The 10,688-nt window shown below is 38.7% G+C and overlaps 1 long non-coding RNA gene across 2 annotated transcripts; it reads right to left on the bottom strand.

Moving 5' to 3' along the window:
* LOC110403895 lies at window positions 3,028–10,295 on the bottom strand. Of its 2 annotated transcripts, none has more exons than XR_002441894.1 (4): window positions 10,208–10,295; window positions 9,263–9,435; window positions 5,399–5,478; window positions 3,028–4,792 (listed from the first exon to the last, which is right to left on the bottom strand). It is a non-coding gene; the product is annotated as an uncharacterized LOC110403895 (long non-coding RNA). The 2 variants fall into 2 exon arrangements; XR_002441895.1 differs by having other exon boundaries at window positions 3,028–4,768.

The raw sequence follows: 10,688 nt of genomic DNA, 5'->3' as shown, positions 1-10,688 counted from the left end.
ATGATTCTATGATTAATCAGAAAGAAACTTTTCTTGTTCCTCTCTGTTACATGAAGACCATAACTCAGGCCTGTGTTACAATCAGATTATCTTCCTGACTTTATAAAAAAGCCACCAAACAGCCTAGCTGCACTACCAACGTTGCCAAAAAGGACATCTGCTGCTTTGATGGACGAGATACAGTTCAGAGTAGTATGAAATCTGTACAGCTTGTCAGGAGGCAAGGAGCTGACAGCATTTTGTTGACACATTCCCTCAAAGTAGCGCACAGACTTATAGATTTGATTTTAAAATACTCTGCATTTGGACGTTGCCAAGCGATAACAACATGTCACAGGCACTGAAACTCCACCTTATCTGTTTCTCATCTGCTTGAGCAAGTGAGGAGTCTAGATGAGATTTTTTTTTAATTGTGGTGGCAGGGTAATTACTGAAGTTTATCCACTGGAGCAGGATGCTGTCCAAGTAAAGCTGTTTTACTGATTGAGTGGCTACATCTGGTAACACATTAGATCAAAACCCTAAAATCACACTATATTAAACTATTTTTCTCATAGTAGCTACTATCTTACAGTTCCTCATTTAACACACTACGTTAAAAAACAGATCATAAATCCAAGGTACAATAACAGAACTACTGTCACCAATCACCCCTGGATTTCTCAAATAGATCTTCAAGCCTGAGCCTACATGGTTGACGTGACTGGGATTTTTGCCATTTCTGTGCCACTGGAATGGGACTTGGTTGGCTACAATGATAATTATAATGAATGATAATTTCTAGTAGGCGGCCTAGGTGAGCAGGGAAGGCTGTCACATTTCTTTATGTACCTGACACTGTGCTGAGAAACTACTATTGCTGCATGAGCTGACTGAAAGCAAGCTTGATAAAAGGAAACGTCAAACTGAATCCAAACTCTTTGCATATTCTCCCACTTCTCCTCCCTCTTTAACAGCTTGCTTAACCCCTCCGACTCAACTTGTAGACCACAGGCTTTCCCAGCCCCAACATCCCTGCCAGTTTCCAAACCATTCCCATTGTTTGTCTTTAATTCTGAAAATGGAGTAAGAAACTATTTAGAGGATTCATAAGGGACAGGGCATAAATACTGGAGCCAAGATTTATTTATCTTAATTAGCAGTACTTTCCGTGAAAGCTGTTATACACCCAAAAATCCCAACTCCTGAAGAATTGCTGTTCAGTAATTGCTGTTTCAAGACTATTGGGTCCCTCCAAGTGCCCCATTTAGGACGCTTACCGTTTAAGGCTGCAAAATCCCCATTGCCTTCAAGTATTCCAGAGAAAACCCAGCATAAGCACATCACTTTTGCTTCGTGCATTTTCTAAATCTTGACTTTATACTACCTCCATTGATTTTTGACCGAGAGGAGAAACCAAATGAAGGATCTGATTCCTTCTTCAACACAAAGTCCCAGCAGGAGAAACACAGCATTCATTTTTAGGAAGGCCTTTGCTGAAAGGCTTTTATCATTCTGGGTATATAAAAAGATCCCTTCTCAGAGGAGACAGATAAAATTTCAAAAGCAGCAGCACTGGCTTCTCAAACAATAATGGGCACCCCCCCTTGCTGCCCCAGGAATTCAGTCTGCTACAGTCTTGCTGCATGTGGCAAAGCTGAGTACAAACACAGCTTCCAGATCGAAAATCTGTGGCTGAACAACTTAAGAGTTAAATGTCAGTGTCCTGAGAAAGCAAAAAGTTCAATTGTGTTGGAGCACCTTCCTTGCTGACAAAGTACAATTATGAGGTTGTAGAAGAAAGGAGAAAAATGAAGCAACATTATCAAGCATTTAACACACATCAAGCAAAGAAATTTTCTCCTGCTTGTACTTTTACCTTAATAATGTCTTTATTCATTTATCCTGGTGACTCAGTAATGTGGCAAGGTGTAAGCGACAAAAATCACAAAGTTAGAACTTGGTATTGGGAGGACAGTTTAGATGCTGCAACCCTTCAGAAAAGGCCAGGCTTGGGTCGCTATGGAAGATGCAATTCTGGTTTCTCTGGACATGCACCTTTAAGCACCACAGCATGCAGCAGGAGGATCAATCTTGAGCTAAGAAGAGCATCATTGGCCAAGATGGTGGCAAGAGCAAAAAGGAGATGCTGAGAATTGCAGAAGCTGAGATCCCCAGCCACAGGCTCAGCGAGCTGCTGCTGCCCAGGCACCAGACCTTGAGGATCTTCTCGGGGGTCAGACTCCACCACTGCTTTAGGATCACAGAATCATTAAGGCTGAAAAGAACAGTAAGATCATGTAGTCCAACCATCAAGCCATCACCACCATGCCCACCATGCAAGCTTTCTGCTTTCCCAGAACTCTGCTATTTCAGTGACGTAGCAAGGGATTTGTTACCTGCTGTGGATACTACCTGAGCCCTGGAGAAGCTAAAGTTCACTTCTTCATCACCATGTCTGATCAGCATCCAGGATCCCAAGTTTGGTGCACATGCACGTCTCTTGACTCATGATTCTCGTGACAATTTCCTCTGGGTGAGAGAGGTATGATTGATGACCAACACATTAGGTGCCTTTTCATTCCCTCTCATTTTCCTTTTCACATAACCTCTGACTTCAAGATTCCCTCAGCGAAATATGATGCATTTTCTTGAATGCAAAAGTCTGGAGATATTCCACAGGTAAATGTGAAATAAATGTGAACTCCAATTCAAAACTAATTCTCATGCTTACTCATATGAACTTATAAACCCCCTATTCATTATACGATCCTTTATTTTTATACAAATACATGAGTAGGGATGTCACCAGACTCAGAGTTAACTAGTGGACCTGAAGCTATCCGCTTGATCACTGCAACTCTAAGGACTACTGCATTACTTCTTGTCTGAGCACTTAAGAAAAAATATTTTCAAAGGTGTTTTTTTGTTATACCAGTCTCACTAGAATAGGAGGTATGGTGATAAAATTTCCATTCTGCTTAAAGGCATCAGTAAGCAGTCAACAGGACAGGAGAAAAAGAAACTGCATTTTTAAGCAACATATTTTAGTTATTGTTCATCATCTTTAATGCAAACTTTGTGCAAGAGAGATAAGAAAGGACATACAGTTTTGGTATCACGAACTATCATGGAGTTGCAGAAATACAAAATAATCGCCTAGTAACTCAATCAATTTTAAGTTAAATAACCCTACGTCTTTGAAAATTACTAATTGCATTTAGTAAAAATATCATTCAAAGTCTGACTATGCCATAATGCTCAGAATTAGGTGAATTGTTTTAAAATTGGGTGAATTTTTGTGCATGAGTCATAGAATCCCTGCACATCAAAGCTAGCTATGGAAACGGTGACATAGCTACAGTAGCATTTCAGTTTCATCACTGCCATAATGAGCTTTAATTATTTCACCCTTCAACTGATTTGCACATGATGTTCATGATCCTAGCAGCCATAAAAAGTAACATATGAGGAATGACGAGGCTCTATCCTTGCAACTGGATGTCTTTAAGCAGGAGGAACAACCAAAAACACTTAGGAATCTCTGAAGTCTTAACGCCGTTTTCCTGCTCGGTCATAATTCTTACCGAGTTCAGTCTCACACTTTCTGGATACTCTTTCTTAACAGGATGTACCCCTGCAAGGCTTGAGCCCGATTAGCTGTCCACATTTAGATTTACTGAACTCTCAGAATTAAGACTATCTTTGCTGGACGTGGAAGCACGCAGACATTGGAACCCCAATTTGAAGTTTAACAATGAATAGAAAACAGAAAGAAGAGATACTTCCCATTGCATTAGGCATATTGGAAACAGAAGAATTACTGCACACACGCTCTCTGGAAACGATCAGTTATTCTATTTAGTTTAAAAAAAAATCTCTTTGTAAAACAAATCATTATATTTGCATAGAATCACACTGCCACATGAAAATAAATTATATTTTCTGCTTGCATTTCTGTTACAGATTTAATTGATGTAACAGTGCAGAAAACTGAGACAAAATTTTATTTCTTCTGCCTTTTAATTACCATCTGCTAACATAAGATTACATTTCTTAAAGTGACTGGGTCTACCTGCCAGATGAATTTTTCGCCTGATTTCCTCAAGCTCTGGCAGCTGCCTTCATTATTGGTGAAAATGGCATGGCAAAGCTAGCATGAAAAATGAGGCTAAGCACCTGTCACTTCATTTTTCTGCAAGGAAATAAAGAAAATACCTGTAACTCAATGCTTTGCACCATCTATACTCAGCAACAACTTGCTGCAAAAAGAATAAAGCATCATTTTGTTCTTGCATACAATAAGAATCATGACATATAAAGGAGTTCCAGAAAGCTACGTGTTTATGATAATCAGAAAAGATAAAATTCCAGACAAAAAAAACCTACAAGGAAATAAAGACAAGAGTGCATAAAAATCTCCCCCATAATTGCTGAATTTCTTCTGTGAACGTAACACCCTCTACACATGGGCTGTTTGGGGATAAGAGCTTTACCAGGGAACTTCACCTAACAAGTGACACAGTTGAGACTCATTAATTTTCTTTACAGTAAATAGAGCCTCTCAGCAACTCTGTATCAGCCATGCACTAAACCACTCTAATCGCACTGTGGTTACAAGTGTTTGGATGCCTTCATGTTTTCTTGAATTGGTCCTCGTGGAAGATGGCCAACATTTGGCGTTTCTGAAGCCGATGCATGCCAAGAAAGGTGACCTTCTCTTCCCATCAGAACCAGCTGTTCGAGTATCCTTTGAAATCTGTCAGCTTTCATGCACAGGAGATCACACCTGAAGAGAACCCAAGGAAGGAAACTATGAAGGAAGACAAAGAAAAAGGCATAAAAACATGAATTACAACATCTCGTTTATATCAATTTTTCTGCTTCATCACAAAATAAGAATGGTGTTGTCAGCTGTTCTTTTCCAACAGCAGAATAATGAGTTCAGTATGCCTAAAGCAGTGCTGATGCAGTTAAGCTACAACAAGGCTCAATGAGAAGTTGCATTCCAAGTTACCCAGGACCACAGAGTTGAGGGTAGGCACTGAGCAGTGTGTTATCTTCTTGACCATCCTCAATGTACAGATCAACAGCAGCAGCTCTGATTGCCAGGGAGGAACAGAAGTGGATCTATGAGCTAATTCCCTTAGGTGAGTGGAGAAACAAGATAGAATACAGGTAGATTCTGTGATGGCTGAGTTATAACCTGCTTTGTCCAGTGTGTGGACTATCCAGAACCACCTGCCACCTGGAACAACTTGCACCTCTACTTCAACTATAGCAATTGCATGCTGGGAGGACTTTAGAAAATACACTACACAATAGAAAGGAACATACAACCCTTAAAATGGAATTTTCTGGGCAAAAGGTCTCAGTATCAATGGACCACAGAGGTGACTAAACTGTGACAAGATCTTACTGATTTTACTTGGAGATCATTTTCTGTTGGGCTGGATGTATGGAGCAGCATGGTCTGCTTTGCACAGTGGCAGTGGAATCCTGTCAGTGGGGAAAAAAAAAAGCAGAATGTAGATTTGCTATTTCTGCAATCATTTTTTTTTTCCTGCTTGTTCTCCCCTCACCCCCATTCATGCACATTATTTTATTTCCTATTTTGCTAAAGTGACACGAACTATGCATGATTTTCATCTTAATGATGGTCCAGCAACTGCCTAAAGGAAAGACCTTCAGTTTTCAGATGCAGAAGTTTGCTTATAAAATATCACAAAGGCACTATGATGCAAATATGAGGAAACACTCCTAAAGAATTCTCAGAGCACTTCTTCCCATCAGAAAGACTCATTGCTCCTATTTTAATCAGTATTGCAGTATCTTGTTTTCTAGCATAGGCATATAAAACACCAGGCTTTATATTCTGGAGATATTTGGGCCAGTTTCACACTATTACTATACTCATCCTTAAATCCAAATGATCCATGGGAATACAAATTACCAACTTTGAACAAAAAGTTTGACGTTTTACCTGAAATTCATCCAAAATAGTCATTCGGTGAGATTCAGTTTTTCTACAAAACTGAAGTTGTCCTGTTTTCCTTTGGACACATGCATACTCATATCCAAAGATGAAATTTTCCCCTTTTCTTTGCCAAAAGAAATATTTAGTAGGAAAAAAACACAGAAAGATCTGCAATTGAAGTCATGCTGGAATAAAGAATTTATGGAATAAATATATATATTATTCCACTCATATTTATGGAACGATAATTGAATTTATTTGCATGAGAGACTTTGACAAAATGCATTTTAGTATCTAGGAGGAAACACAAAAAGTTTTATTGTTTTAATTCTTTTTAAAGGAATTTCTAATTTTTATGAGACTAAGACTGAAATAATGCATTAATTATTAGCATATTTCCAAAGAAATCATTAGCAGTATATTTTGACTTTTATAGCAGTAGAGAGTTCAAATCAGGGTCAGATAACAGTAACATTATGTGGGTTGTTACTAGCTTCATTTTTATTGCAGTCTTTTATAATTATCTTGTTAAAATACAAGTTCAAATGTCCACAAAGGAGAAAAGGACTGTGTTTGCAAGTGCCACAGCACAGTAATCTCATCCACACTGGGAACATTACATTTGGAGATGTCACCTCAATGCCTTGACAATGCACATTTCTTACAAGAAGCAAGACAGGATTTGGTCAGTATTTTGGGTGAAAACTGGCAGATACATGTGTCACGGAATAGAGAACTGGTAGTTCAGTAGATGGCACTCTTCCCTTGAAGTTGGTACTGTACCAAAGCACCAGCATGTTATTAGGGACCAGAGACATCAAATGATGAAGTAGGCACTGAAGGGAGAACTTTAATTGCACAAGGTCGAAGATCGCATAGAGTATTTTCTAGAATATCCACGCTAAGTTTTGTTTTTGATTATCACAGCCCACAGTTGCTCCTGACACTTCTGTAGGGTAAGGAATTGTGTAGTTTGTGCATCCTGATGCTGCAAGCAACAAAAGTGTTGCGTTCCCAGAGCAAGTGACATCTGCAGCTCAGGTTGTTCAAACCAGGACAGTTCTATCACATCACCCAAAGTATGGAACCACTTCCAAAGCTTCACTAACTCTTTCATCTAGAAAGAATTGAAAAGAGAATTTCATCACAGCTTTTCCTTAGGAGTTAATACCTCCTTAATCTTCATGTGTAAAGCAACAAACTTAAAGGAAAGTCATTTAAGTCTTGAGTCTTTAAGGAAAAGTAGCTTAAAAAATAGAATGTTTACTTTTTTCTGTTTGGAGGAAATCATCAAGTTCAGCAAAGATTCAGGCTCAGCAAAGCTCTGATACATATAACTATTATCTAGAGGCTCTACTACATCTGTGTTTGAGCATGAAAAACTACATTACTTATCTGGAATGCACAATGTGATAAATGTGCAGCAAATGCAAGTGAAAAATAGATGAAGTTATTACTGGAATTTCAGCAAGAAAAAATTTGATTTTGCTAGAGTAATTTTCTGGAGCAAATACAGCATCAGTTTGTATTTTATTTTTTAAAAATTTATTTCTACCGTGGCCTCCCAGTCATAAAAAAAAAAAAAAAAAGCAAACCACAACACATCTCCTAAGTGTTAAGGCCTAAAATTCTGGTTTGTTCCTTTTTGTGTTTTGAAAATCTTTTTCATGTTTCAAAGAATTAGTTTATGAAGCAGACCCCAATGTCAACATTTTTCCCAGTCTTAACTACAACTGTCCATACTGCACACACTACAGAGCAAATCTCCAATTTCTTCTCATGCTTCCATCCTGCTTACCCTGCGAGGCTTTCATTATCCTCTGGTAAATCATTTCTTTTATATGATTGCTTTACCCTGATATTGGCCAAGGCTCACTGCAAGACTACAAGGTTCCAGAAGTAAGATAAATGATGTTTTCCACATTTCTATGGGAATACATCTTGGATCTTGGACTAGCAATGCAAGGGAACAGAAAGCCAAGTTTTTACTTTGCCCAGAAGATGGGCAAGGCATTCTCTAATTCTTTTTCTGGATGACAAGAAACTCAAGGCTTTGTTACTTTGAGTAATATTAGAGGGCGTTCTTACTTGAACATCAGATGCTATATCACTACTTCCTCAAACCAAGTTCCTAAATTACAAAAACTGACATAAAGCATTTCAAAGAGACATCAAGAAAAAAGCTGACCAATTTTCTGATGTGTTTCAGGTGCAGATCCTTTGGGTTAGATAGGGAATATACAGATATATTTACAGAACATGCTGACAGTACAGTATGAATATCAAAAAGCTGAGGAGGTCTTTTAAGTCATTTGCTGTCCATATGAAACATCATTAGCTAATATCAACCCAGTCTTTCCCAGAGAAATCAATATTAGACTATGTGCTAAGTTCATATTTTATTAACTACCCTGTAAAGCAGAAAGCACGTGTATTCATCTAAGATCAACTATTTAAAGTCATTTAAAGGTGATGAAATCTTTTAGATATAAAACCTCTCTCAGAAGAGAATCACAGGGAAAAGACCTCTAAGATCATCCAGTACAACCATCAACCCACTCCTTCTGTGCCCACTAACCATGCCCTTCAGTGCCACATCTCCACAGTTCTTGAACACCTCTGGGGACAGTGACACCCCCACCTCCCTGGGCAGCCTGTGCCAGTGCCCTACCACTCTTTTGGAGAAGATTTTCCTAATATCGTACCTGAGATATGATGCAAAATTGCCCAGCTAATCTGAGAGGATAGCATTTCAAGCAGAAAACAAGGCTTATTATTTGTCCCCTGTTACAGTGAAAATTTGCATCACAGCCCCGTACTCTATGTAAAAGAATAGTCCATCTCAAGCAGCATAGCTGTAAAACTTTGAGTAGCAAACCACATTTAGTGGACTGCTGGGAGGTCTGTGTAAACCATTATAATTTGTGTCAGGATTTATCTTAAGGGTCGTTATGTTTTTGTAGTATAATGACGTTAAACAGTTTGACTTTTTTTATTAGTAGATAATATATTAGCAATACTTAAAAGCTAGTTATATTGTAGTCCTATGACAAATTCAGCTCTGGAAAAAAACAGAACACAATGGTCTAAGATTTCCTGCCAGTTCGTTTATATAAAGGCAATTTAGGAGTAAAACAACAACTGTAATTCAGACTTATAGCATTCTACACTGCATATTAAGGTGCATATCAAAATTTTGCAGAGAACTATATACAGATGTTACACATCTCATCAAATCAGAGTGAAGTTACCCTCTAAAGACAAATCTTTTCAGAGCCGAGTGGAGGTCAGCAAAGAGCAACTAACCAGCTGGCAATTTCTGTAGCAGGGCTTCCCTCCTCTCCATCAGAGAGATTTGTTTACTCATTGCTCACAATGGATTGATTGCATCTCATCAGAAATCTTGGTTTACTTCTAAAGATGCTAGTGGTCTGGGTGGGAGGACTTCAGATTTTCTTTTAGAATTAACATAACTGTGCCTAAAATAACAAAGTAGAGATGCAATTAAATTAACACAATTATGATCATAGCATAATTACTCAGGTTACAATAGGAAGCAATGAGTCCTTTAAAATCTCTTCTCCATTATACCATCATGCTCAATTTTCTCCATCCCTAACGTCTCTCATCATTTCTTTCGCTAGCCCTTTCTCCTCACAACGTTAACATGCCCTTAACTACCCGTCACCAGTTAATTTCTTGTTGACCAGCTCTAAACATCAATGGAAGCGATATCCTTCTTCCAAATGTCATTCCCCTCACCTTGAATCACTTTTATTTTTATTTTTATACTGAACATGGATTATTCTCTCGTCTAAGGCAGCACTGATTGTTTAGTCTGTCCTTCCCAAACCTTTCCAGTGATCTGCCTTTGATGCTGTCCTCAAAGAGCAGACTGCATTTGAAGCTTTTTTCTATTTTCTGGCTTTGTATCTTCTTCATTTTTCACTGCTTAAGGCTCTGTGCTTTCAACTATACGTTTTTTTTCTCCCTAATCTATGCTTGTTTCAGCCTGGCCCATCAATTTTATGCAATTAATGTAAATGTATTGTAGTCCTCAACTTAGGTTTGGTCTACATTAGAAGTTTTGTGCCTTCAGCTAAGGTAGGTCAGGAATGTGATGCTAAAGTATATTGACTTTTCTTAGAGCATTTCAAAGGTAGAATATTCTTCCAGATTCTACTGCTACCAACTTCATATTAAGAACTCAGTTCTATTTCTTGACTACAGTTCATGAGGCACAGATCTTACCAAAATCCATTAAATCCCATGATAGGAAACTCTTGCTTTGTTTTTGCAGTGCTAGATACTGCAGATTGAGAGAAAAGGAGAACATACCACGTCCTGAATGAAAGTGAAACAATCTGGGAGTAAACACAGTCTCCAGGATACCTAGTCATCGTGCCACGCACATATATTGATTTTTCTCCTTGCTTCCTTGCCAGAAGGCTTATGATGATTTCAAAGAATCACAGAATGGTTTAGGTTGGAAGGGATCACCCAGTCCCAACCCCCTGCCATGGGCTGGTTGCCACCCACCAGCTCAGGCTGCCCAGGGCCCCATCCAACCTGGCCTTGAGCACCTCCAGGGATGAGGCACCCGCTTATCTACACAACCTGTTCCAGTGCATATTTCCATATTGTCACTATGACCCTTGCTCAGACCAGGATTAATTTTGTCTCAAATGACCCTTCAGAGCTTCCTTTCTCATTTTTCTTCATTCACACAGTT

This window comes from Numida meleagris, chromosome 9, assembly GCF_002078875.1.
Source record: "Numida meleagris isolate 19003 breed g44 Domestic line chromosome 9, NumMel1.0, whole genome shotgun sequence".
Lineage (NCBI taxonomy): Eukaryota > Metazoa > Chordata > Aves > Galliformes > Numididae > Numida > Numida meleagris.
This window is presented reverse-complemented; position numbering and strand designations above follow the sequence as displayed.